Below are 24,006 nucleotides of genomic sequence, written 5' to 3' on the forward strand. Positions count from 1 at the left end.
GGTTGTTCGCTAAGGAGGACTTGCCTTGTGGGGAAGGAGGGTGTTCCTGAGTTCCTGGGGGGTTCACCGCGCTCCCCATCCGAGGCTCCCCGCGAGTGGAGCCGCTTCTCCAGGCTACCCGCCTCCCCGCTGCAGAAGCAGGCCCGCGCCCGCCGCCCGAGAGCCTCCAGTAGAGGGAGACACTCCAGCGGCTCCTCCGACTTGGCAGCGGCCGGGCCGGGAGTGGGTGGGGGTGATGGGGGGTGGGGAGAAAGGGGGAGTGGGGAGAGGGGAGGTGTGTGAAGGGGGGGTCCGGGGGGCGGGTCCCTGTGCCGCTGACGTCCCGAGCAGTGCTGGGAAGTATAGGCTGTGTTGTCACGCCGGTGTCAGTCTGATGAAGATTGGCATCAGGTAAGCTGTCATTCATTTCCATGTCAGAGACGCTTTTGCAGGCGGCGGCGGCGGCGCGGCGGCGGCTGCTGCTGCGGGCGGCTGCCTCAGAGCGCGTGTGTTTTATTCCAGTCCCCAAGCCAGAGTATTATTCATTGCGACAGGGCAAGGAGGAGAGAGGGAGAGAGGGAGGCAGCAGGGAGGAGAGAGGGAGGCAGCAGGGAGGAGGGAGGCAGGGAGCAGCGAGGGACGGCGGGAGCGTGCAGAGAGAAGCTGGGGAAGCGCCGGGAGAGCGCGGAGCGGAGCAGCGCGAGGGCGGCGAGGCAGGGCGCGGAGGCTGCGAGAGCCCCCGCGGGCCGCCCGCTCCCCGGCCCGGCCAGCGCGCAACCCCGCCGCCGCCGCCGCCTCGCCGCGCTCGGGCCCCGTGGCCGGCCGCGCATTGTCCGCTGGTGCGAGGAGCTGGGCTGAGGACTCGGACCGCCGCGGGCCCAACCCCGTAGCGGGCCGGCGGGAAGCTGTGCGCCGGGAGCGCCCGGGGCCGCGAGAATAGGGAAGGGCACGCCGGCCGGAGCCCGGGTGCCGGAGGCTCCCGGCTGGGCGCTCTGAGGGGCGAGGCTCGGAACCGCGGGCCCGCTCCAGGTTCTCTTTCTCCCGGCTTCGGGTGTCCTTGGGGCCAGCGCTTACTCGGCGCCACCAGCCTGGAGCAGCATTCGAGCGGCTGGAAGCGGGAGCGGCCCCAGGCTGGGGCCGCGACAGCGGCCGGCCGGGCCTGGGGAGGCAGGGCGAATGGGGTTGTGCAGGCGGATCAGTGGGGACAGGGGAACACCGGCGGGGTCCGGGAAGCCACGATCCGAGGGGCTACGCGCAGGGACCCTCACCCAGGGAGGAGCGAGAATGTGTAGTAGGGTCACTGCCTTTCCATGATTGTTGGGGATCTTTGGTGAGGCGGGCGTAGGGGCCCGCGCGAGGCTTGGGGATCGGGAGCCCTTCTGGCTAGAGAACTGGAGGATGAGTTCGTAAAAGAGGGGACCGAAAGCGCTCGAGAGCAGAGAGCTGAGGGGGATGGGGCAGGGTCCCGAATCTGCCGCGCAAAGTTTGCATTTCTTTCGGGTTAGGTGACGCGGCTCTCCTGGCTCCCGATGCCTGGGACGAAACGAGCGAAACGGGCCTGCCTTTCCTGGGGCTCTTCACGGGGGAGCCGGGGGTTCCCGCGCGGTAGGGAGACTCGGGTTGGGAATTGAGGGGTAGGGGGTTGTGGATCGGCCCTGAATTAGGGCTGGGTTTTAGGACCAGGCTAGAGTTTGGGTTATAGGATCCAGACTGTTTACGGAATCGGGATTGAAGGGCCGATAAGTAGTTTGCACGCTGGCCAGAGCAGAGAGCTGGAGGTCGGAGTTAGGGGCTGGAGAACGGGTGGCGTTTTTAGGATTCAGTAACAGAATCACAGCTTTTTCTTGGGGTCCAGGCTATTGGAATTTGGGGAGGGTCGCACGCGGAGGTCCTGGAGCTCCGCGTGCGAAAAAGCGTTTAGGTAGGCGACGAAAGTAGTTAACCTGAGCCATGGCAGACGAGCCCCGAATTTCTGCTGCTGCTTCCCGAAAGTGTTTCTGGAGGAGGAGAGGACTTGGGCCACACAGGACCCGGTCCTAGGAGAGCAATTCCGGAAAGCGGACAGATCGGAGACTTTCTGGGCGAAGCCGCTGGGCAGCCTCGTGGGGCGCAGAGTGGATCCGAGGACCCGACCCAGGCGGCTCGGAGGGCTCCGGGAGCCACTCGGGTCTGCGGACGCAGAGCGGCGGGGCGGGAGCGGCGGCCCGCAAGGGCCGCGGCCTGCTAAGAGGGTGGGGGCAGCGCTAGCAGCGAGGTGCCACTTTGGGCTGAGGAGTCTGGGCTGTGGCCCAGGGCAGGACCTGCTGGAACTCCAGTGCCCTGATTGGAGCCGCTTCCTGTCCTTACCCCCGCCGGGCTGGGAAGCCCACAAATCCGGCCTTTGGCGCGCCAGGGGGAGGAGGAAGCTTGGGGTGCCCTACTGTCATCTCTCCTGTCCAGAGACTTCAGGATATTGCTTTTCGGATTTCAAATGCTCTATAACTGGTGGAAGCCAAAAGCTTCGCATTTCAGGCAGATTAGACTATCCTCTCCGCCCCAAATCTGAGAAAATGATGTTTAAACATAACACGATGTATTACCCAAAGCCCCTGCCCCCTGCCCTTCCTGCTTTCTCTGCCTTTCTGGTCTTTCGAGGCCCCAGGACCTTGATGGAAGCGGGGAGGGAGGGTCCCGTTTCTGGTCTCATAATCCCCTACTCAGGCTGCATCCCCATAGCTTGGGCCTAGCTGGGGGTGTGGGGTGGGAAGGGGTCCCGACCAGGAGCAAGGTTATTATCTGGCCATCTAGAGAAAGTGTGTGTGTGTGTGTGTGTGTGTGTGTGTGTGTATGTGTGTGTGTGCGCGCGCGCGCGCGCGCGCGTGTGTTTTGAGGGGGCGGGTATTGAGGGGAGAAAGATTTGAAATTTCCTCCTTGTAATATTGAACCCAACTTCCCAGCCCCCTGCACCCCTGGCAGGGAGAGCCAGACAGCCCTTACAGGACACAGAAGACGCACGACCCACGACCCACGAGTAGCCTCCGCGGCCCGGGGCGCGGCGACTGCTGCGGCGGAGCTCCAAGGCTGTTGTTTTGCATGCTTGGAATTCGTGCGAGCTCTCTCCCGCCTTTAGCCCGAGGGGGGAGGGAGCCATGACCCCACGGAGACTCCCTGGTCACCGCCTCCCCTTTGTGAGCGGGAAAGGCATGAAAGCCAAGAGAAAGAGAGGCTGCCCCGAATAAGGGGCAGGGGGTTACTGGAGGGAGATGGGCCCGACCACCGCTCACAGTAAAATGCCTCGTGCAAATTGCACTGAAGTATACCCAACTTGAGACTGGCTGTTTTATGATCCTTTCTGGGAGTTTACTGCTCTCTGCTTTTAAGTCTATAGATTGCTTTAAGTTAATGAAAGTGCTGCTTTCAAAAGGGGCTTTTATTGTGCGGCAATAGCAAATCCAGTACCTCCCTTTACTCTTCCAAAATGGGCCTGTTTAAAAAGAACGAGCTTGCTGGAGTTCCCACATGGATAGAGCTTGGGGGAGGGCGCCATGCGACAATGAGAATTAATAAAAGTTAATGTCCAAGTGATTCTGAAAGACGAGTTCGCTTCTTTTCCAGTCCAGTTTCATCTGTTCATTCTTGTGTTGCCTTTGGCCTTTCTGAGTCTGCCTTTAAATGTTGCTTTGGTGCCTCCCCAGCAGCCCCTCCCAGCATTGCTTTAGGTAGGCCTGACCCTGTTCAATTAAACTCAAACTGGATTTTAGGATTTCAGCCCAGCTGCCAATTCAAACTGCAACTAAAATATTTACTCGGCACTGGAGGAGGGGCTTTGCCTCGCGTTTAGTAAGATAAATGTGTTTAAATGGCTGGGAACCTTGAGAAGGAACAAGGCAGGCTGTTTTTCAGTGCTTTTTGCTTTTTCAATCTATTTGGCACAAAAGGTGGGATGACAAGGTTTTTGACTAGGTCCTAACACAGAAACTGCAGTGGCCTCGGGCTGTGGCTTTGACCGCATGTCATAACCATTTAAACTGTGGTTAGTTGTTCAAAGCTCAAAGCTTCTCCAAGCTGGGTTTCATTAACTCTACACCAGTTGCCTGGAAGTTCGGTAGCAATAAATTGTATAAACACATTTGAAGTAAGTTAGTGATGAAATAAGGAGAATTACTGTCTTGTGAGTGGAGGATCCTGAATTCATGGAGTTCTAGCTTAACTGGAAACATACCTCTTCTCCCTTGGCCTTGAAGTTTATGGGTGCACCAGAGTGTGTGTTCAATTTCTTTCTGCCATGTCCATCTTCAACCTGGGCTGTAACTCATTAGAAACCAAGGCATGCCTAGAAAGCAAAAAGGCTGGGTTTTAAAGGGGTCTCTATTAGCCCGGTTTAGGAACCAAACCAATCGACCTGACTTCCTTACCTTCCGTGGATCCAACGCGCAACATAAACAGCAGCAGAGCAGGGGCAAATTAGATGTCTAAATGTTAGAGGCTTAATAATACTGCGTTGTTAGCAATTGAATTTGTTTTTATTAAAGAAACAACCAATAAAATTTATAGGCTTCCAACATGTTGCAAGATTTCCTTGCTATTTATTTAGCTCCCCCCCACCCCCGCCACTTTCTGAAATTCTATCTCTAATCTCAGACTTTTGTTCCCGATTTATTTAATCTGGAGCACATTTCTAAATTAGTTTGAGGAGGGTGAGAAAGACTGTTATGAGTTTTCCTTTTTCCTACGCTGTGTGGCACAAGGCCTGCGATGCTGTAAGATATATATAAACGTGTGATGCAATTGCTGGAGGTGACGGCATGTGAAGCCAAGTGTCTGGATCAAACAAAATGCAGATCCGAGTATGGAGAGGGTGAAAACGCTGCTGCAGAGGAAAAACTGAGGAAGTTATAATGGAAAATGAAATCATCATGAACCACCGTTAGCCTGAGTCTAGCCAACACACCATGCTTTGTATAAAACACTTCACGTGAGATCCGTGACTTATTGAAGATTGAATTATATTGAGAAGCAGGATTTAGAGGGAGGAGCTGCATGGGCTGGGTTCTATCCAGGCAGCATGGCCAGGATTGTTGCGATGGGGATCTGCTAATTTAATTAAATCTAATACCTGGTGGGAAAGGGAGGAAGGAGGGAGGGAAGTGGTCCACAGATAATCAAGGTTGGCAGGTCAGCATGCTGAGCTAGTGTTTAGGTGGAAATTTAGGGGCCTGGCCTCTTTCTACTCTATGATTGCCTGGGCTGCATGACTCCAGTGGGTCATCTAGCTTCTGGGCCTTGGTTTTTTCACCTGTAAAGTGGAATGTATCACACACAATTCTCACTAGGGGGTAAGGATGGGCTTGGATCAAGCACAGGCTTCGCTCTGAGTAAAGAAAACGGGAGATGGAGGCTTCTCAGCAGCAAAGTCTCATTCTTCGGTGTGTTTTCTTTCCTTGCCTGGCTCCAGAGCCTTCCCCACAACTCTCAGGAGTTCTTAGGCTATAGGAAAGAGGCTGAAAACCTGCCTTGCTTTACATCCTAGAATTTGAAAGGCCTGCTGTGATTTCAAAAACCACCTGCACTTTACCAAGAGGGGCAATTTTGGCTGAGCTGGGGGATCCAGTCCCTTTCTTCCGAATGGTGTTACCTGGAATAGCTTTCATGCATCAGATGAATGCAGAATCTCACATCAGAAATGCAGCCCCTCCTCTTTATTCCACTGGGAAGGCAAGGCCTGAGCCCTGACTGGTGTGTGTGACATCTGGTCAGCTGTGGGGGATGGGTGCCGGTCTGGAGCTAGCCACAGCCTGAACCTCGCTTAGCAGTCTCTACTGGCAGATCAAAGCAGATTCTGGGCCAGAAAGCCCAAGAAGTTACACCCGGCACTTACACAAAAGTGTGTGTGCGCTCGTAGACTCCTTCTGTTCCGGTGCCCGATTTGTAAAAGCTAGCTCTGATCTTGGAGACGAGACGCGGCTCTGGTGGAATGCTTGTCTTTAATTCTCCCTAGTCTGTGGGGATTCCTTGGGGGTAGTTTTTCTGCCGTATCTCCTTCTCAGCCAGTCACAGGCAACGTCTTAGTCTCCATTTTGATTGGGGGTGGGAGACTGGCCTAGGAGTTGAGGAAGCGACAGTTGGAGGGCACAGTCTTTCTACCTGAACTCCAGCTTCTCCTCCCGCCCAGAACCCCCAGGAGACGGGGAGAAGCAAGCCTGGGGCAGCTCAGTTCATCTCCTGAAGTCAAACAGAGCTCAGGAAGAGCTTGCTGCAAACGTGTTGTCTTCAGGGGAATCTGCTATTTGGCTTGGATGCCTCACTGCAGGCCCGGCCTGCCTGGGTTTCTAATTACAAGAAGGACGTTTCTGCTAAGACCTATCTCACTAAAAACACATCTCTGCATGTAATAAGAAACCCTAAACCAGGCAGGATATTTTAAAACTGAAGCAATGAAGATTAGATTAAGTCTCCACCAAACAGCTTCGTTCTTGTATTATTTTTGGCTGGAATGTGGAGAAAAGCAGCTGGCCCTGGGGCCCAGAGCAGACTCTGGAGGGTTCCGATAGGGCCGGGGTGGGTGGCGTAACTGTTAGTTCTCTGCTTAGTAGGAACGTGGCCAATTTCAGTACAGCTCAGTCAAGGCAGTGGGGGTGCCCAGTCGGGGAGTGGGGAGGCTGGGGTAGAGGAGGGGCCAGATCCAGATGGGCCAGAAAGCGGCCACAGAAGCAGCAGGTCACAGGGCACCGAGACTTGTAAATCCTCCACCTCATTAGGACACAGTCTTTTGCACTCAACTTACGCTTCTAGTCACATCCCCATTCCAAACCTAGTACACGTGGCCTTTGGAGGAACCTTAATAGACAGGGTACTTTTCTAGGTGGAGAGAGGGAACAAATAGTTGTTCAAGATTCTTGGAAATAGAACCAGTAATCTGGCATCCTGAGCGGTGTCCTGTCCTGCTGGGGAGGGGCAGCATGGCTTTCATTCATTCCCTATGTTCTTCCTCCATTCAGCAAGTATTTACAGAGTGTCTTCTGTGTGCCTGGCACAGTCCAAGGCATTGAGAGGACAGCAGCAAAAACAAAGCAAACGCATTGCCATGAAGTCTGTCCTCAAGGAGCTTGCTTGTGGTAGGGACAGTGTTGAGTATGGGCTTTATTTAGCACCAGACAAAACTTCATTTAGAGTCTAGCCCTGCTATTTACCTATCATATGGATCCAGACAAGTTGCTCAACATCTTCGATCCAGTTTCCCTGTTTGTAAATGGGGAAGTAGAAGCATATAGCTCATAGGACCGTGGAGAGGGCGTCTGTGAAGTCCCTAGCACGGTGTCGGGCACAGAGGAGAGACTCAGTTATGGTTTACTCTCCTCTGTCGTGTTTTTTTGGAGCTGATGATCCAGCTGGGGGATTATCTTTTCCCTTTCCTATTGCTTCCCCAGAACTTGGCCTGGGCCCTTTCCCAGGTCACTGGCGCCTTCAACGAGCATCGCACAAAGAGCCAGTCAATGCTGTGGCCTGGTGCTGCCTGCTGTGCACAGCCCTGGCAGAGGCTGTGGTAGAAAATGGGTACACAGACCCTGAGGACAGTTTGAGGGTGAGGGATGTTTGGGGGTGACAGTGGAGGGGGCACATTCAACACACAAACATGAGAAATGATGGACAGAGAGGTGATGTGGAAAAAGCCACCAACTAGGTGTTAACCACAGGAGGCAACAGTGGGGCAGGATGTGGAGTGACCATGACAGAGTGGAGTCACAGGGTGGACTTCTGGGAGGAAGGGAGCTCTCTGCAGAGTGTTAAGGGAGGACTGGCTGAGCGGGCTGGCCAGCAGGGGAGCGAAACACCAGTCATGGCCTCCCAGGTCACAGTGCTCTGTGTTGTCCTAGGGACCGCAGGGGAGCAGCTGGGACTAGAAGGAGGAGTTCAGCCCCCTCTGCCTATCCCAGGTGGCCAGAAGTAGGCTGTCCCTACCCCAGGAGCACCAGGTAGGACTCCATGTTGGGGTCCAGTTTCCCTTACACACTGAAGGATTTCTGAGCAGACCTTCCATGTTGACTTCTCAGTGGGTAGAACTTAGGCCAATGAACTGGTGCATGAGGCAAACAAACTCACTTCACTCCTGGTTGCAACATGGCTTCTTACCTGAGATCCCCTTTTTCCCTAAGCAGAGAGAGCAGAGACTATAGGCCCACACCCAGCCCTCTCCCCTCTCAGGAACCATGAAGCGGTTGGATGCCAGGGTGGTCAGGATGGTGGAGAGAATACGGTCGAGACTGGTAGTCTGAGGATGGCCGATTCCACGGTGGGCTTGGCCACTGACTGACTGTGACCTTCAACAAGGGACTTACCTTCTCTAGATGTCAGTGTCCTCACTTATCCAATGAGGAGCTTGAACTTGCTCTCAGAGGTCTTCAGCTCAGAGTTCCATGATTCTGTGCTTCCTCCCAACTGGATTGCTTCGTGGCTAGGCAATCACTGAAACCACCGCCACCACCACAAATCCAAGCAAAGAATCATGACGACATTCAACAGACTGCAGGGGCTTGGTCCCTGTGGTATAGCATCTTAAGGACAGTGAGGGGCTGGGGGTTGGCTCTGACCCTTCTGATGGCCTACTTGGGGCAAATGGATATGTCCGAGCAATAGGGGTTGGCCCCATGTGGCAGCAATTTCAGTCTGAAGACTCACTGGCTTCTTCATAAAAAGCAACGTTTACTTTTCTTGTTGAGACAGCGTGGGGCCAGGGGAAGGAACACAGGCTTTGGAGTCGGATTCTAGGTTCCGACCCTGGTTCTACTACAAGTAAGCAGTGTGCACATCACTTAACCTCTCTGAGCCTCCGTTTTCTTAGCTTTATAAGTGAGGATAATAATAATACCACACATATTTAAGACTGCTGTGAAAACTCTAGAAGAAAACATCTGTAAGTGGCTGGCACATGGCAAGCTCCTGGTGAATAAATATTAGGCTTCTCTCCTAATAAAGCTCATTCTCACATGCCCTCGTCTGATCCTCATAGTCTTGTGAAACAGGTAACATGGGCATTGTATCATTTTACAGGTAAGAGAAACTGGGGCTCAGAGAGTGGCTAAAGTGGCAGGTCCAGGAGGCGGGTGCGGATGCGTCTGTCTGTAGCAGTGGAGCACGTTATCTAGGGTGGTCCAGGCCTATCTTCTACAATGACGGTTCTTCCTACAGCCTTCTGGAGACAACGCAAGCCGCTCCTGAGCTCTGTCTATTCCTCTCCGGATCTTTCATAAAGGAACCAGCTGAAGTCATCTCCTCCATTACCGAAACCTTTGTTTGGCAAATGCTAGGAAGCGCTATACTGTTACAGAAACCAAAACCTAGAAGATCCAATTTTTACTTCCACAAAGCCTTCAGTTTCAGGTGGGGCTGGGAGGGCCCGCACTAAGAGGTAGAGGTAGATTTAGGAGCAGGGGATGTCTCGTGGCTGTGAGTGGGGCGGCGGAGCTGCAGTATAGCGTTGGTCTGCCAGCCCAGGTGTGGGCTGGACCCCTGGGTGGAAAGAATTCCCTTGGGGGCTCATGCCCATGGTCATCAGCTCACAGTCCAGACAGATATCAAGCCTGACAGACACCAAGGAGGGTTTTAGTCCATTAGCGTCTGTCTGATTCCTATTACGCAAGGGGAGGGCACAGTCTCCCTGGCTTCCAGGGTAGCACAGTGGGTCTGTGCTGGAGTAGTGGCAAGTGAGCCCCACCCCAGAGCTTCCTCTCACGGTCGGTCCTCAGCCTACGGTGCATTGTTGAGGAATGGACGCTCCTCTGTTCCAAGTCCCGTGCAAGGTCTGAATGTGATGTGACCCCTCCTTCTGAAGAGCTGTCCCGCCTTCCTCCCGGAAGACCTTCCTTTGTGGAGATTGATAGTTCTATCTCCAGGTCCAGGGCAAAGAGACAGACACCCAGAGTCAAGTGTATGCCCAGGCACCAGGGGCGACAGGTGCTTGTTCTCCTTCTCATTTCCTCCCTAAGAATCTGTCTGTCAACAGGTGTGGCCTGAACTCACTATTTAATTAGTGCCCATTAGCATGCTGTGTGGGACACTCAGTGGCCTCATCCTCTAGGAGCTACATATTTTTGATGAGGAGACCAAACAAAATGCACATGAAATTGAGAACAAGCTATGTGACCTTGACTCATCTCTTAGCTTCTCTAGATTTCAGAATCCTCATTTTATACAGTGAACAAGGTTACACTTGACTATCAAGGCCCCTTCCAAATTTATTCTTCTAGGACTGTATGGGCTATACATGCAAAAATGTGTGGTCCAGTCCATCAGGCACCATGAGTTTATAGAAGGTGATGGGACACCAGAGAACCCTTAGCCCAACAGGAAGGCCTGTCTACCTCCAGCCGGGTGAGGGGTGGGAAGATATACTGCAAAGGTAGCTGGCCTCATTTATTTGTCTGCAGAGGCTGTGAGAGCTCTTGTTGAGAAGGGCCCTGTGGAGTCCCCCAGCTTCCAGGAGGGTCATGGAGACAGAAATCAGGCAGGAGAACCTGGCAGAGTGGGAGCTCAAGACCACTGCTGCCCTGTGTCCCACATAGTGGTGGTGGAGGGAGTTCCCTTCCCAGCCCCTCTCCCACTCTGCCCCCTACCCACTGCTCTGGGAGGAGACAACCGGCTTCCTAGTAGGGCAGCGGTCCCCTGGGACTCTCTCGACTTGTGAGACAGATTCTGGAGGAAAGCCAAGGAGCTTGAAAGGATTCCTCCAGCCTTCCCTGAAGCCTGTTCCCAGGGAACCTGACTTAGTCTCCGGCACTGGCATAGCACCCCTTGAGAAGTCACCTCCATTCATGAGAGCCTGTTAGTGGCCACAAGATGGGGAACTGCTAACTCCTGCTGACTTCCAGATGGTTGGGGGAGCCCCTTCCCAAGCTGGACATCTGGTCTCCTGGAATACTTTTCAAAGTCATTTCCACTGGGTTTGAGGAGAAGGAAGGAAGGAAGGAAGGAAGGAAGGAAGGAAGGAAGGAAGGAAGGAAGGAAGGAAGGAAGGAAGGAAGGAGAGCTTCATTACCAGGCAGTTCTCCGCGGAGCAGCACCGGCTGCTGGCAGGGGCGATGGGAACTACCCGGCATTTCTTTTTCTGCCCAGACTGGAGTGCAATGGCATGATCTCCGTTCACTGCAACCTCTGCCTCCCAGGTTCAAGTGATTCTCCTACCTCAGCCTCCCAAGTAGCTGGGATTACAGAGATGCGCCACCACGCCCAGCTAATTTTTTAAATTTTTAGTAGAGACAGGGTTTCACCATGTTGACCAGTCTGGTCTCGATCTCTTGACCTTGTGATCTGCCCACCTCGGCCTCCCAAAGTGCTGGGATTACAGGTGTTAGCCACTGCACCCCGCCTACTTCCCAGCATTTCTGCTGCACAGAGTCCTGGTGCTGGCCGCCCCGGCCTGGCTGTGGTGGAACTGGGCTCTGGGGAGACAGGCTGCCACTGCTAGCTTGCAGGTAAAGGCAGGAACAGGATGTTCCCTGAGCTCTGTGATTTCTGGGTGGCTGTGCGAGACCTCGAGCATGAAGGCCACGGACGAGCAGAGGCTCCTTTGCTGTGTGGTGGGCTCTATGCTGCGCCCTGCACTGGGAGCTCTCACACTATTTTGTTGAGTCATCGATGTAGACCCATGAAGGAAAGTGAGGCTCAGAGAGGGTAAGAAAATTTGCCCAAGGCCACCCAGCTATGAGTGAGGCAGGTCAGTGTAGAACAAGCAACAGGCTTAGATGTGGGCCTTGACTCAGCCATCTGCTCACTGTGGGACCTTCAGATCTGGCCTCACTTTTCCCATCCGTCAACTGGTGGCAATAATGCCTACCATCAGGGCTGGGGGGAGATCAAGCGAGTTAGTGTATGCGGATGTGTTATACATGTTGTATAAACATAAATGACAGCGCCTACACAGTGCCTTGCATGTAACGTGTGGGGGAGAAAATTGGTTGGCACAGACTATATGTTTCTTATTAGTTTAAAATAGAGTATACACACAAATTCACACTCCTTCTCATACTCACTCACAACGTGATGACAACCATGTTTAGTTGATTCAAGGCTGGCAGGATGGCTTTCCATGACTTCCCTGTGCCTGAGGCAGGCACGGGTCCTCCTGGGATCCCTGAGCACCTGGTGGTTTTGCCAATTCCAGCTCAGAGTCAACCAGCCCGAAATGGTGCCTCCTAAGTGCCGTGGTTGTTCTTACTTAGGTTTTCGCATCTAATGCGATGTGGGAGGCTGTCAGGGGCCTGAGGTGAGGAGGGGGTTGGCCTCCGCCAGGTCCTGTTGGCTTGAAGCAGGCCCTGGCTTTCTCCTTGCTAGTCACATTCACTAGATAGATTTTTACTGAGTGTCTTCTATGTGTCAGACCCTGCAGAGGTGCCAAGGATATGACCATAAACTAGACAGATGGGTTCCCTGCCAGGAGGGCTCACAGAACATAGGGGAAGAAGACGTTCAAGTTTCGTAGGTAATTAGTTGAACCACAAGAGTCATTCAGAAGTCCAGGAACCCATAAGGGCCTCGACGGGGAGCGTGACCTACTGTGGGGGTCTGGGAGGGTCTTGGAGGGCGTCCTGGAGGAAGTGAGCTTTAAGTTAAGGCGTGAAGGGAGACTTGCCGTGAACTAGGTAAGAGTATGCGTAAGAACTCTGGCCACCTTGGGCTGGCCTTGCCTGACCTCATGCTGAGTTTCGTCCCTCTGGTGAGGCCCTTCTTGGGGAGAGAGCTCACCAGCCCCTTTCTCCCCAGCGTCTCCTTTTCCATCCCAGGCAAGGGCAGAGCAAGGTAAGAGGAAGGCAGCCGGGCACCAGGAGAATGATGCCAGGGATTTTGCTCTCACCTGAGCTTCCCTGCCTGCTGCATCACAGAGCAGGTGCAGTTCCTGCGGTTCTCCCTGTCCCCCTCATCTGCCATCCTATGCTCCTTGAGGACATAGTTTTCAGGGGAGCCTTTAGGCAATGCAGAATGCAGGCATCCCTTCCGCATTCTTCCTACAGCCCCAGTCAGGGCCCTGGTGACACCCTAGGGCTTCCTTGCAAAGTTCACCTTCACGTCTTAACTGAGTCTGATTTCTGGAAAACCCTCATGGGCAGCAGCTGTGACGGGGGCAGAAATGACTCAGCTCTTTTTGCCCAGCACCAGCCATGAGGGGACTATATTTATTAGAAAAAGTCTTTGGCAGATCTGGCCTCTTCCCCTACATGAGAGGCGGTCAACTTGACAACGTCGTTTGAGAACTTGGTACAGTGACCAAGGCTGTGTCTTCCCTTTGGAAACACTGAAGACAATTTGTGAGTATTTTGCAGTCTGGTAATTTGGAGGAGGCAGTAAGGAGACAGCAGGGGAAGGCTAGAGAGGGACCGGTGGGCTTGTCACTGAGGCTGTAAATCCACAGTTGCATGGATATGAAAAGGAAAGCCAGTGGCCTCCTGCCCAGGGTTCGGACGTCTTCAGAGTTTGCAAAAGTTACCTGTTTTGGGGGCTGGCAGGCAGGGTGAAAGCCCAGCTTCTGCTGCTTGCTGCCTATGTGATCCTGGGCAACTTCTTCACCTGCTTGAGCCTTCGCTTCTTCCTTTTTATGAAATGGGAATAACAGTGTCCCTGTGTGGGGGATTCAATGGGATAACAGCGACAACAGCAAAGATCCTGCTCCAGCCCCGGCCTCAGAAGGTATTCATAGGTGTGGGCTCCTTTCCCGCCACATCCTTCTCTCTCCCCACAGTGCTGCACGGGACCTGGGTACCCCTTCAGAGGCAGGAGGCAGGAGGGAGTGTGCCAGCAGGAAGGCTGTGGGCCGTGGGCCTCTCCGGGGAGTACAGCTAGAACAGCTGACTAAGGACGCTGAGCTGGCTGGGACAGTGATGTTAGAGCCTGGGGAGGCAGGGGAAGCAGTGCTCTGGGTGTCCTGGAAGAACCAGACAGCATAGGTGGCCTCAAGGAGGGCTGTGAAGCAGAGAATCTTTGTAACAGGGAGCAGGAAGGAAGGCAGGGAGGGAGACAGGGAGGAAATGAACATCTATGAAATGTCTACTGTGTGTTTGACATTGAGCGAGGTACTTTAATGCTCATTTTTTGATTGTATAAATTTAGAAGCATAGAATATTCAAGTCAGAACATCTCAGAACTAGAAAGGACATGTGAAACCATCCATCCATTCGTCCATCCGTCTGTCCCTCTGTATTTTATATATGGGGAAACTGAAGCTCAGAGATTAGACAGTAACTTACCTAAGGTCACCCAGGAAATCAGTGATAGAGGGTTAGAAACTGCCCAGGCCAGGGCAGTTGGCACAGAGCAGAAAGAGCATAGACCTTAGAGTCAAAGACTGGGCTTAACTACAGAAACACTTGCGATATGACCCAGGAAAACTTACCTCCTGAGCCTCGGTTCTCTTATCTGTAAGATGGTACAGCAATTCTCAACTCAGGTGGCTGCCAGGACCACGAAAGGAGATAGCCCCATGTAAAGTGCACGGCGTGGTGTGGGGCTCGGATGGCACAGGCCGCTCCTTCCCCTTCAAGCTTTGCCCTTTCCCACGTGTTTCATCGTTCCGGCCACGCCCATAGAACCCACCAGTGAACCCTGAGTTTGCCCCACTGTGCGTCCCCTGGGCTCAATGAACAGAAGGCCTGAGGATGTCTTCATTCTTTCATTCACTTATTCCTCAAGTATTTATTGAGTATCCTGAGCATGTGCCCAGCATTGTCTTGGTGCCAGGGATAGAAAAGTGGGCAAACTCAGGTGGCTTCTATCCTGATAGGGTTCACAGTTAGATAATAAACAGAGACATTACTTTTTAAAAATCACACGAATAAATGTGAGAATATGAGTGACATACGAGCTTTGAGGAGAAGAACCTAACACTGTGAGAGCATTCTTCAACAGGAAGATTTTATCCGGAGAGAGCAGGGCAGGGCCTCCCTGGGGAGTGATGTTTGAGCTGAGCCTGAAGAGAGATGAGGCTAAACTGAGAAAAGACAGAAGGAAAATGAGTCCCAGACAGGGGACCATGGGGTTATATGCCCCTGGCAGGGAGAAAGGGCTGTGCCTACAAGGGCCGACAGACAGCTAGGGACCTGGGGCAGAGTGGCGGGTCAGGTGTGAGTCACTGAGCTGTGCCTCAGAAGAATTTTCGAGGGAACCCCTGGAGTCTGAGTCTGAAGTAGGGCTGCACCCATGGAGAGAAGTGGGTAAACTGAGTCTGAGATTCTGAAATGGAGACGAGGCCAACATTTGGATATAGTCCTGGACAGAGAAACAGATGTCTCCAAGCCTCGGTTTTTCTGCCCCAAAACGAACATAATGATAATAAAAAATTATAAATAGATTGCAGATCCATGATGGTGGGGGTGCAGGTAAAAATGAACAAATGCATTCAGTATTTTGCCCTCATCATATATGTGAACAGCATCAAATTCATTTACATTAGAGCTTAATGATCTGGGTTTGTAATTGAATAAAAGCCACAGTCCTCCCCATGGCTAGATCCCCACCTCCCCAATTCATCTCCTGTCGCTGTCTTGCTCACTCCAGGCACATGGGCCTTCTAGACGCCCCTGTTGTAACTGAAACAGCCATGCACGCTCCTGCCTCAGGGACCCTGCACGTACTGTTCCTCCTGCTGGGAACACTTTCCCTGGATATCTGCGTGGCTTGCTTGCTTGCTTTTTCAGGTTTCCCCTCTAATATCATCTTCTCAATGAGGCTTTCCTCATTTCCCATCTAAAATAAAATCCCTTTTGTCCCCTCCCTGGCTCTCCCTTTCCATCTTTATTTTTCTTCAGAGCAATTATTGGATTCTGTCTCTTTCTCACCCCCCGCACCCGCTATAATCGGAATAGTGCTTGGCTGTAGTAAAAGCCCAGGCAATGTTTGTGGAATGAATGAACGAGTGAATAAATGGGGAGAGCTGTTTGTTCCTGAAATGATGTGTCAGGTTCATTCAAAGATGTTTTTTCCCTTACTCTGAAATTGACTCATGGAATGTCAGAATTGGAAGGAACTAAGTCATTGGTCTTTGAGCAACTCTCTTATTTAACAACTGAGTAAACAGAGGCCCAGGGAGGTACTTCAGGGGCTTGTGAAAGGTCACAGAGCTCGGAGTCAGAATGAGAACCAAAGCCTCTGGGATTTACTCCAGGACTCTTCACGAAGCTTTGGCTTTTTTGCATGACACAGCTCCTGGGGAAAAAAGGGGTTTTGCTTTGTGGTCTCTGGCTTCCTTGTGTTCTGCTCCTGGGGTCACATGGCCTGACGGGCTGTAATGTCACTCCAAGATCTCTGGTGCTGCTCCTTGGGCCACCTTGTGGGACGTTGGTAAAGGCAGCTATTGGCAATTGACAAGCAGACATACTTCTCTCCCAGGAGGTAAAATGAATGTTTTCTGTCAAGGTCGATCTATAGGAAATGATTATTCAGCTCTGACTTGGAGTCTGCCTAAGGTGGAGAATACAAGAAGTATCAGATTGTAGTCCTGCATTTCAGGAACTTCTAGTTTAGCTAGGGAGACAATGCTTACTAATGTCGATATTAACATTAAAATAATAATACTAGAAAACATTAACCAGTGCTTACCGCATACCAGGCACTGTTCTGAACACTTTATGCCTATTCACTTATTCAGTTCTCACTATGACTCTATGGGGATGATGCCATGCTTCTTTCACATTTAAGTAACCTGAGGCACAGAGAGGTTTAGCAACTTGTTCAAAGCCACACAGCTAGTTAGAAGAGAAGCCATGATTGGAACCCAGGTGGTCTCTCACCAGCACCCATCTTCTTATACATTAAGTTAAATAATAGCACAAGACAAGCATGTGAGATGCATTTTGAAGCAGTAGAGTGAGGTCAAGGGAGGAGGTTACACTGCAGGCTGGAGTAGTCTGGGATGGCTTCCTGGAGGAGGTGCTGCCTGAAGGAAGCAGAAAGTTTGGATAGCAGGAGAGAAGCTTTGCCCTCTTGGTCTTCTATCCTCAGGTAGAAGGGAACAGTGGTTAGGGGTGTCTGATGAGGGACTTGTGGTAGGGAGGAGCCTCCTCCCTTAATATATACAATTGGGAGCAGGTCATTTATCAGCTGCCCAGTGAGAGCTTGGAGAACTTGGCACTGGCCTGGCCTCCCTCTCCCATAGAAATAGTTCCCCATGGGCTTGTGTCATGGGGGCTTTGCTTAGTTTGGGAGAGGAGTCTCCTGGTGAGCCCCTTGGGATCTAGCCTTCTTAAATGTTTGGGAGACTCAGAGAAGATCTTCTAAATGGTCTCCAATATGCCAAGATGGCTGCTCCATCTGTAAAATGAGCCAGTAACCCCATACTATGGGGTGCAATGGGCATTTTGTGGCTCTATGTTTTTAAGGAATCTGGCCCATTTGGCTTCAGTTACAGACTACTTCCTTTCTCTGTGCACCTCCTGCAATCCCTAGTTCAACTCAGATTGGTTACCTTCAGTATCAGCTTAGAGCTGGGACACAGAGAGGTTTCTTTGATTGTGTGACCTGGCCCTTTGGGGCTGTGCTAGGGGACAGACCTAAAGCTGCTCTCCTCAGTGGAGTTACTGATAACGTCCCTCGATTATGTTTGCATTCTAAAAATATATTTGCTTTCTTTTGGAGCCATAAAGCACAAGGAGGTCCCCGTTGGAGTCTGGCTAACTATCTCAGTTTGCCCAGGATTGTAAGGGATTTTATACTGAAAGTCTGTGTCTGGGGTGCCCCTCAGTCCCCGGTAATCTAGGCAGGCAGTTGGTCACCCTATGAGTCAGGAGAGAGGGAGAGAATGTTGTGGAACTGAAGGCTCATGAACCCACTAAAGGCTGTCCCACTGCTTTCTCTGTGTGGCGGAATCCCCCAGAGATGGGCAGATAGATGTCAAAGGAAGATCTAGCTGAAAGGTAAAAAGGCTTTAGATGGACCAGGGTTCAAATCTCCCATCGGCTGTGTACTATCACCTTGACTTTGGCCAAGTATCTTAACCTGAGCCTCAGTGTCTTCATTTGTAAATATGGGGACTGTAATAATTATGTCATCATTCTGTTGTGGGACTCAAATGGCCCAAGGCAAATAAAGTACCTGGCATATTACAGATGTTACATACAACAGGCTAAGCCATCTAAGCCATTACATTTATTCCCAGTGTTGGGTTTGGATGGGAAGAAATAGCCTCTTTCTCTTAGGAAAGCTGGGTTGTGAAACTGGCCTCCCCAGCTTCTCCAAATTCATGGCACCTGGCCCATTTCATAGCACTGTCCTGGCCTGCCAGCAGCTCCAGAGAAGGGCCTGGGAGGACCGTTGGATTTTTTGTGGGGAGAGAGGTGAAGATAGGAGAACTGCCGTTGTCCCTGCCCTGAAGGCTGGGCTGAGGGCCAGAAGCCTGGGGCTTTAAGTGTGTCTTTTTCCCCTTTCCCTGGCTTATTTGACTTTCTGGAAAACAGGAAGGCTCATTACTGTTTGGAATCAATGAAACTTGCAAGAGGGACTGTAGAGAGCCTCTGGTCTAGGCCTTCTCTGTGATGAGGACCTTGACGCCCAGAGAGGTGGTAACTCATCCAAAGCTCCACTGCTGATCAGCACCCAGGCTCTCCCAGCCCCTAGCCCAAGGGACCTCCTAGTCCAAAAGGCTGGGGAAGTCCTTTAAGCTCCAAGGAACAAGGCACACGATGACTGCAGTGTACAATGAATCCTTTTTTTGACAGTAGCTTGTCGGCTTTGCGGATTATTGGTGACACATATTAAATCTCTGGCCAGCTACCTTCTGCCACTTTAGCCCACTCCTGAGCCACTTCTCTCTAATGGAGGGTGAGCTATGCTCATAAGACACCGACTCTTTTTTTTTAAATTAACTTTTTTTTTACATTGACTCTTTTTAATGGTCACACTGAACTTAGAAGATAAACACCATTTCTAAAGACATTCTAAAATTCACAAAAAGAGGTAATTTTTTTTTCAGACTGAATATTTTTCTGGATTAGCCACTACAATTGACCTTACTGAGCTGAGGGCATCAGCAGATTTCATGCGCTCAATGAATGGAGTGTTCATTAAGTGCCAGCGTGGGCAGGGAACAGTTACATCCAGAGTGGAGAACATGAATGGGCTATTACTCCGAGCAAATGTGATCCGTTTCCTGTGGGGGTTTCTTCTGTTGCCTGTGGACCCTCCATTTGCTGCAAATACATCTTCAATTTATTTAGCATCCACTGTGTTCTAGTCACCATAGAGGGAGACAAAAGATGACAAGATTCGGTCTCTACGTGAAGGAGCAGACAGTTTGAGTGGGGAGAGAAGCGTGGAAACCGTGGAAAGTTTAATGATATTGAAGGAGTTACGTCACAATACCCGAGGGCAGTTCATCACAAGAGATGTTACAGGGCAGAGAAGATTCATTACCAAATGAGTGACATTAGTAAGAGTGATACTCTCACAGGAAGGACAGACCGAGCAGGCTGCAGGGATAGGGAAGCTCCTGGAAGAGGTGGGTGGTATGGCAGACCCTTGACACTCATTCCCTTTTAGCAGGCTTGGAATGTGGAGACGACTATCCCCATTTTCACATATGGCAAAGGCCCAAGTCACACAGCTGGCAAGTTGAGATTTGGAATCCAGACCCATCTGCATCTAAACATTTTCCATTAGAAACCCTGTCTCCCATGAGCCAGGCTTTGAAGTTTGGGTGGGATTGAGTAGAGAGAGAGAGAGAGGGGAGCCATAAACAAGAGTGTGTGTGAGCAAGATAATGAGCAAAGACCCTACTGCGTGGTGGGGCATTGAACCCACCAGTGTGGAAAGTAGAAAGCAGCCTGCTCTGGAGGAGCATAGCCTGCAGCACTGGGCTCCATGCTGGTTAGAGGTGGAAGCCTCTGGAACCTGCATGTGCTGACTGCCATTCCCTGCCCTCTCCTCAGAACCTCTTTTCACACCCAGGAACCTCTGATTGCTTTCCTGGCCTTGCGTTGGAGGCTGGCTAGGCTGGCATCTGTCTCCCAAGAAGACCTAGTAAATCCCTAGTGATCATAGGAATGACAGCAACACCATCCCCCACCTGGAGAATACTTTTTTACCTACACAGTCTTTTCACTTGAAACCAGAAATGAATCATGAAGAAAGACATCATGATGGGTAGGCAAGGTCCAGGGCTCAAGGCGACTTCTGCTCAGCCCTCAGAGGACAGGCCAAGGACGAGTGCCCCAGGCAGGTTACTCACTGTTTACCATTTTGTGTGGTACCTGGCAGGCATATAATAGGTGCTCAATAAACATGCATTGAGTCCCACCCTGTTTGCAGGTACCTGATTCCAGCACCTCTGCAGAAAGCGAGCAGCATCCCTGACCCTTGCCTTCTGGCATTTGTTCATTGTCCTCAGCCCTGCAGCTCTGTGCCTAGTGGCCTCATGCCTTAGCCTGAGTCGAGGCTGTTGCAAACCTGTGTATATTTACAGTTTGAGCTTGAATGAAGTCTGGTTTCATTTGTTTGGCTGGGCTTTCTGAGTTCAATTTCATTTTACATAAGAGATTACATAATTAATTACACTCTACCTTGTCTTTTGTCCTTTTCTTGGTGGTAAAACATACACAACATAAGATTTGCCATTTTAACTATTTTCACCTGTACAATTCAGTGACATTAATTACGTTCACACAATTGTGCAAACACCACCATATATATTTCCGAAACTTTTTTGTCACTTCAAACAGAAACTCTGTACCTGTTAAGCAATAACTGCATTCTGTCCTGGTAACCTCCCATCCACTTTCTGTCTCTATGAATTTGACTATTCTATATGCTTTGTATAAGCAGAATCATAATATATTTGTCCTTTTGTGTATGACTGTTTCACTTAGTGTGATGTTTTTAAGATTCATCTGTGCCATAACATGTATCAGAATTTCATTCCTCTTTAGAGATGAATAATATTTCACTGAATGTAGATACCACATTTTGTTTATCCATTCATCTGTAGACAGACATGTGGGCTGTTTCCAATTTCTGGCTATTGTGAGTGATGCTGCAAGTATTGCATATCAGTACTTACATTAATATGCAAGTATCATTTGAGTCTCTGTTTTCAGTTCTTTTGAACATGTACCTAGTACTGGAATTGCTGGGTCATATTCTAGGTAATTGTAAGTTTAACTTTTTGAGGAACTACCAAGCTGTTTTCCACAACAGCTGTGCCATTTTACATTCCCACCAGCAATGCACAAGAATCTGAATTTTTTTCACATGCTGACCAATGTTTGTTATTCTGTTTTTTTCTTTTTTTAATTGTAGCCATTATAGTATTTGATTGTGAAGATAGAATGTGAAGTGGTATCTCATTATGGTTTTGATTTTCATTTTCCTAATGCCAAATGATGTTGAATGTCTTTTCATTATTGGACATTCATATATCTTTTTTGGAGAAATATCTAGTCGAATCCCATGCCCATTTTAAAATTGGGTTGTTTATGTTTTTGTTGTTGAGTTGCAGGACTTCTTTATATATTCTGGATATTAAACCCTTATCAGGGAAAATATGCAAATATTTTCTCCCATTCTGGAGGTTTCTTTTTTACTTCTTGATGATGTCCTTTGGGATGGGTCCAGTGGCTCATTTCTGTAATCCCAGAACTTTAGGAGGCTGATGTGGGCAGATCACTTGAGCCCAGGAGTTTGAGACCAGTCAGGGCAACAGGGTGAGACTCTGTTTCTCTAAAAAAAAAAAAAAAATTAGCTGAGCGTGGTGGCATGTGCCTGTAGTCCTAGCTACTCAAGAGGCTGAGATGGTAGGATAGACTGAGCTAAGGAGTTTAAGGCTACAATGAGCTGTGATTGCATCATTGCACTCCAGCCAGGGTGGCAGAAAGAGACCTGGCCTCAAAAAATAAACAAATAGATAATATTCTTTGATGCCCAAAAGTTTTAAATTTTGGTGGTCTAATTTATATATTTTTCTTTTGTTGCTTATGCTTTTGGTGACAATAGCTAAGAATCACTGTCAAATCCAAAGTCATGAAGATTTATCACTTTTATTTTTTTCTGGACATTATAGCTTTAACTCTTATACTTAGGTTGTTGATATATTTTGAGTTTTTTTTGGTATGTGGTGTGAGGTAGGAGTCCAACTTTATTCTTTTGCATATGAAAATAAGTTTTCTCGACACCATTTATTGAAGAGATTGTTCTTTCCCCATTGAATGGACTTGCCACTCTTGCTAATGATCAATGTGGCCATAGCTGTTTGGCTTTATTTGTGGACTATTGACACAATTCCATCAGTCTAAATGTCCATCCCCATACCAGTATCATGTTGTTTTGATTACTGTAGATTTACAGTAAAATTTAAAGTTGGGACGTGTGAAATTTCCAACTTTGTTTCTCTTTTTCAAGATTATTTTGCCTATTCAGGGCCCCTCACAATTCCATTTGAAGTTAAGATTAACCTTTCCATCTTTTTTTTTTTTAAAGAGACTGGGGAATTTTGATAGGGATTTCTTTGAATCTGTAGATCACTTGTTAGAAGTATTGACATCTAAACAATGTTAAGTCTTTCTATCCATGAACATGGTATGTCTTTTCATTTCTTTAAGTCTAGTTTCAATAATGTTTTGTAGTTTTTCAGTATACAAGTCTTTCATCTCCTTGGTTACATTTATTTCTAGATTAAAAAAATATGCTATTGTAACTGGAATTGTATTTTTAATTTTCTCTTCAGATTGTTCATTGCTGGTATATAGAAACACAAACTATATTTTGCTGAATGTATATTTGTTCTAGTAACTTCCTTGTGGATTCTTTCAGATTTTCTATATATAGGGGTCATGTCATCTATGAATAGAAATAGTTTTACTTTTTCCTTTTCAGTTTACATGCCTTTCTTTCTTTCTCCTTCCCTCCTTCCTTCCTTCCTTTCTTTCCCTCTCTCTCTCTCTTTCTTTCTTTCTTCTCTTTCTTCTTTTTTTTTTCCTAATTACTCTGGCTAGAACATCCAGCCAATATTGAATAGCAGGTCAAAGTGGCATCCTGTATTGTTCCTGGTCTTAGGAGGAAAGCTTTCTATCTTGCCACTGAGTATGATGTTAGCTGTCTACTGTCCTTTTGATGATAGGTCACTCCTAGAAGCCTGGGCCGGGGGGAATGGGGGCATCCATCTGATTTATTACCCAACAAATGGGTTTCTCCTGATGGAGAATCATATTTGGAGTCTTGTTCAGAGCAAATACCCACTAATCAGAAAATACCAATTTCATGGGAGCACTAATCACACTGTTAAAATGTCAGCTGAACTGAAACCCAAACATTTGTTAAGCTCCTACTATGTTGCAGGCACTTTTATTACCTCATTTGATTCTAAAACAGCCCTCGGAGACAAGCTTTTTATTATTACCACCCCCATTTTAGAGGGGAGGAAATGAACGCTAAGAGAGTGAGGTGATTCATACAGCTAGTAAGTGTTCATAGGAAGTTAGGTATATGTGGTAAGTTTTCTGATTTGTAAGTGGACTTGTTTTCTATCCAGTAATTCTCAAAGGGAAAGAGGACTGCACTCCTCTGTGGAGTGAATTGGAACCTCCCTGGGGGTGGTTGGAGGACTAGGGAAGGCTTTTTCAAAGGTACTGCACCCTTCAGCCTGTTCAATAGATCATGTCTTCTGGAGTCTTTCACCCCCATTAGAGATTCATTGCTGCAAGGATTCTCTGTGACTGACAAGAGCTTCCTGCAACCCTCATGGGTGTGCTATGGTGAAAAGGTTGTGAGACACTGAAAAGCATCTTCTTTCTTTTTTGATGTTGGTGTTGCCAGGTGAGTCTGAGAGACATGTGGAATTGATTCTATCAAACGGTTCCAAGGGATAACTCTTTCTGATGATTGGGAGCAAATTGTTTGCAGCTCAAGGAGAGCTGCTGGCCCAGCAAATTTTGTCCTACCCCAAACCCCTGTGCTGTTAACTCGGTGGTAATCAACACTTTCAGGGAGATTAGCTTTATCAAGTAACTGCAGCCACAGGTACTTGGATAATTCATAGCCAATGGTTAGTTTCTGCCTCAAATTTCTGGGTCACTGGAGCTG

At 49.5% G+C, this 24,006-nt stretch overlaps 1 protein-coding gene across 6 annotated transcripts in view; it reads left to right on the forward strand.

Annotated features, from left to right (window-relative positions):
* The first annotated feature begins 275 nt into the window (after positions 1-275).
* The window catches only part of PKNOX2 (PBX/knotted 1 homeobox 2), a 266,160-nt gene continuing 242,429 nt past the window's right edge, over positions 276-24,006 (forward strand). For 2 of the 6 annotated variants that reach the window (XM_064375536.1, XM_064375535.1), the window contains exon 1: positions 276-390. The gene's annotated coding sequence lies outside the window, so the exon portion shown is untranslated. The remainder of the gene's footprint in view (positions 391-24,006) is intronic. The other 4 variants (XM_021671229.2, XM_064375537.1, XM_021671228.2 and 1 more) reach the window with 2 other exon arrangements.

The sequence above is a fragment of the Aotus nancymaae genome, unplaced genomic scaffold, assembly GCF_030222135.1.
Source record: "Aotus nancymaae isolate 86718 unplaced genomic scaffold, 86718_ANA_hifiasm-v0.15.2.pri h1tg000012l, whole genome shotgun sequence".
NCBI lineage: Eukaryota > Metazoa > Chordata > Mammalia > Primates > Aotidae > Aotus > Aotus nancymaae.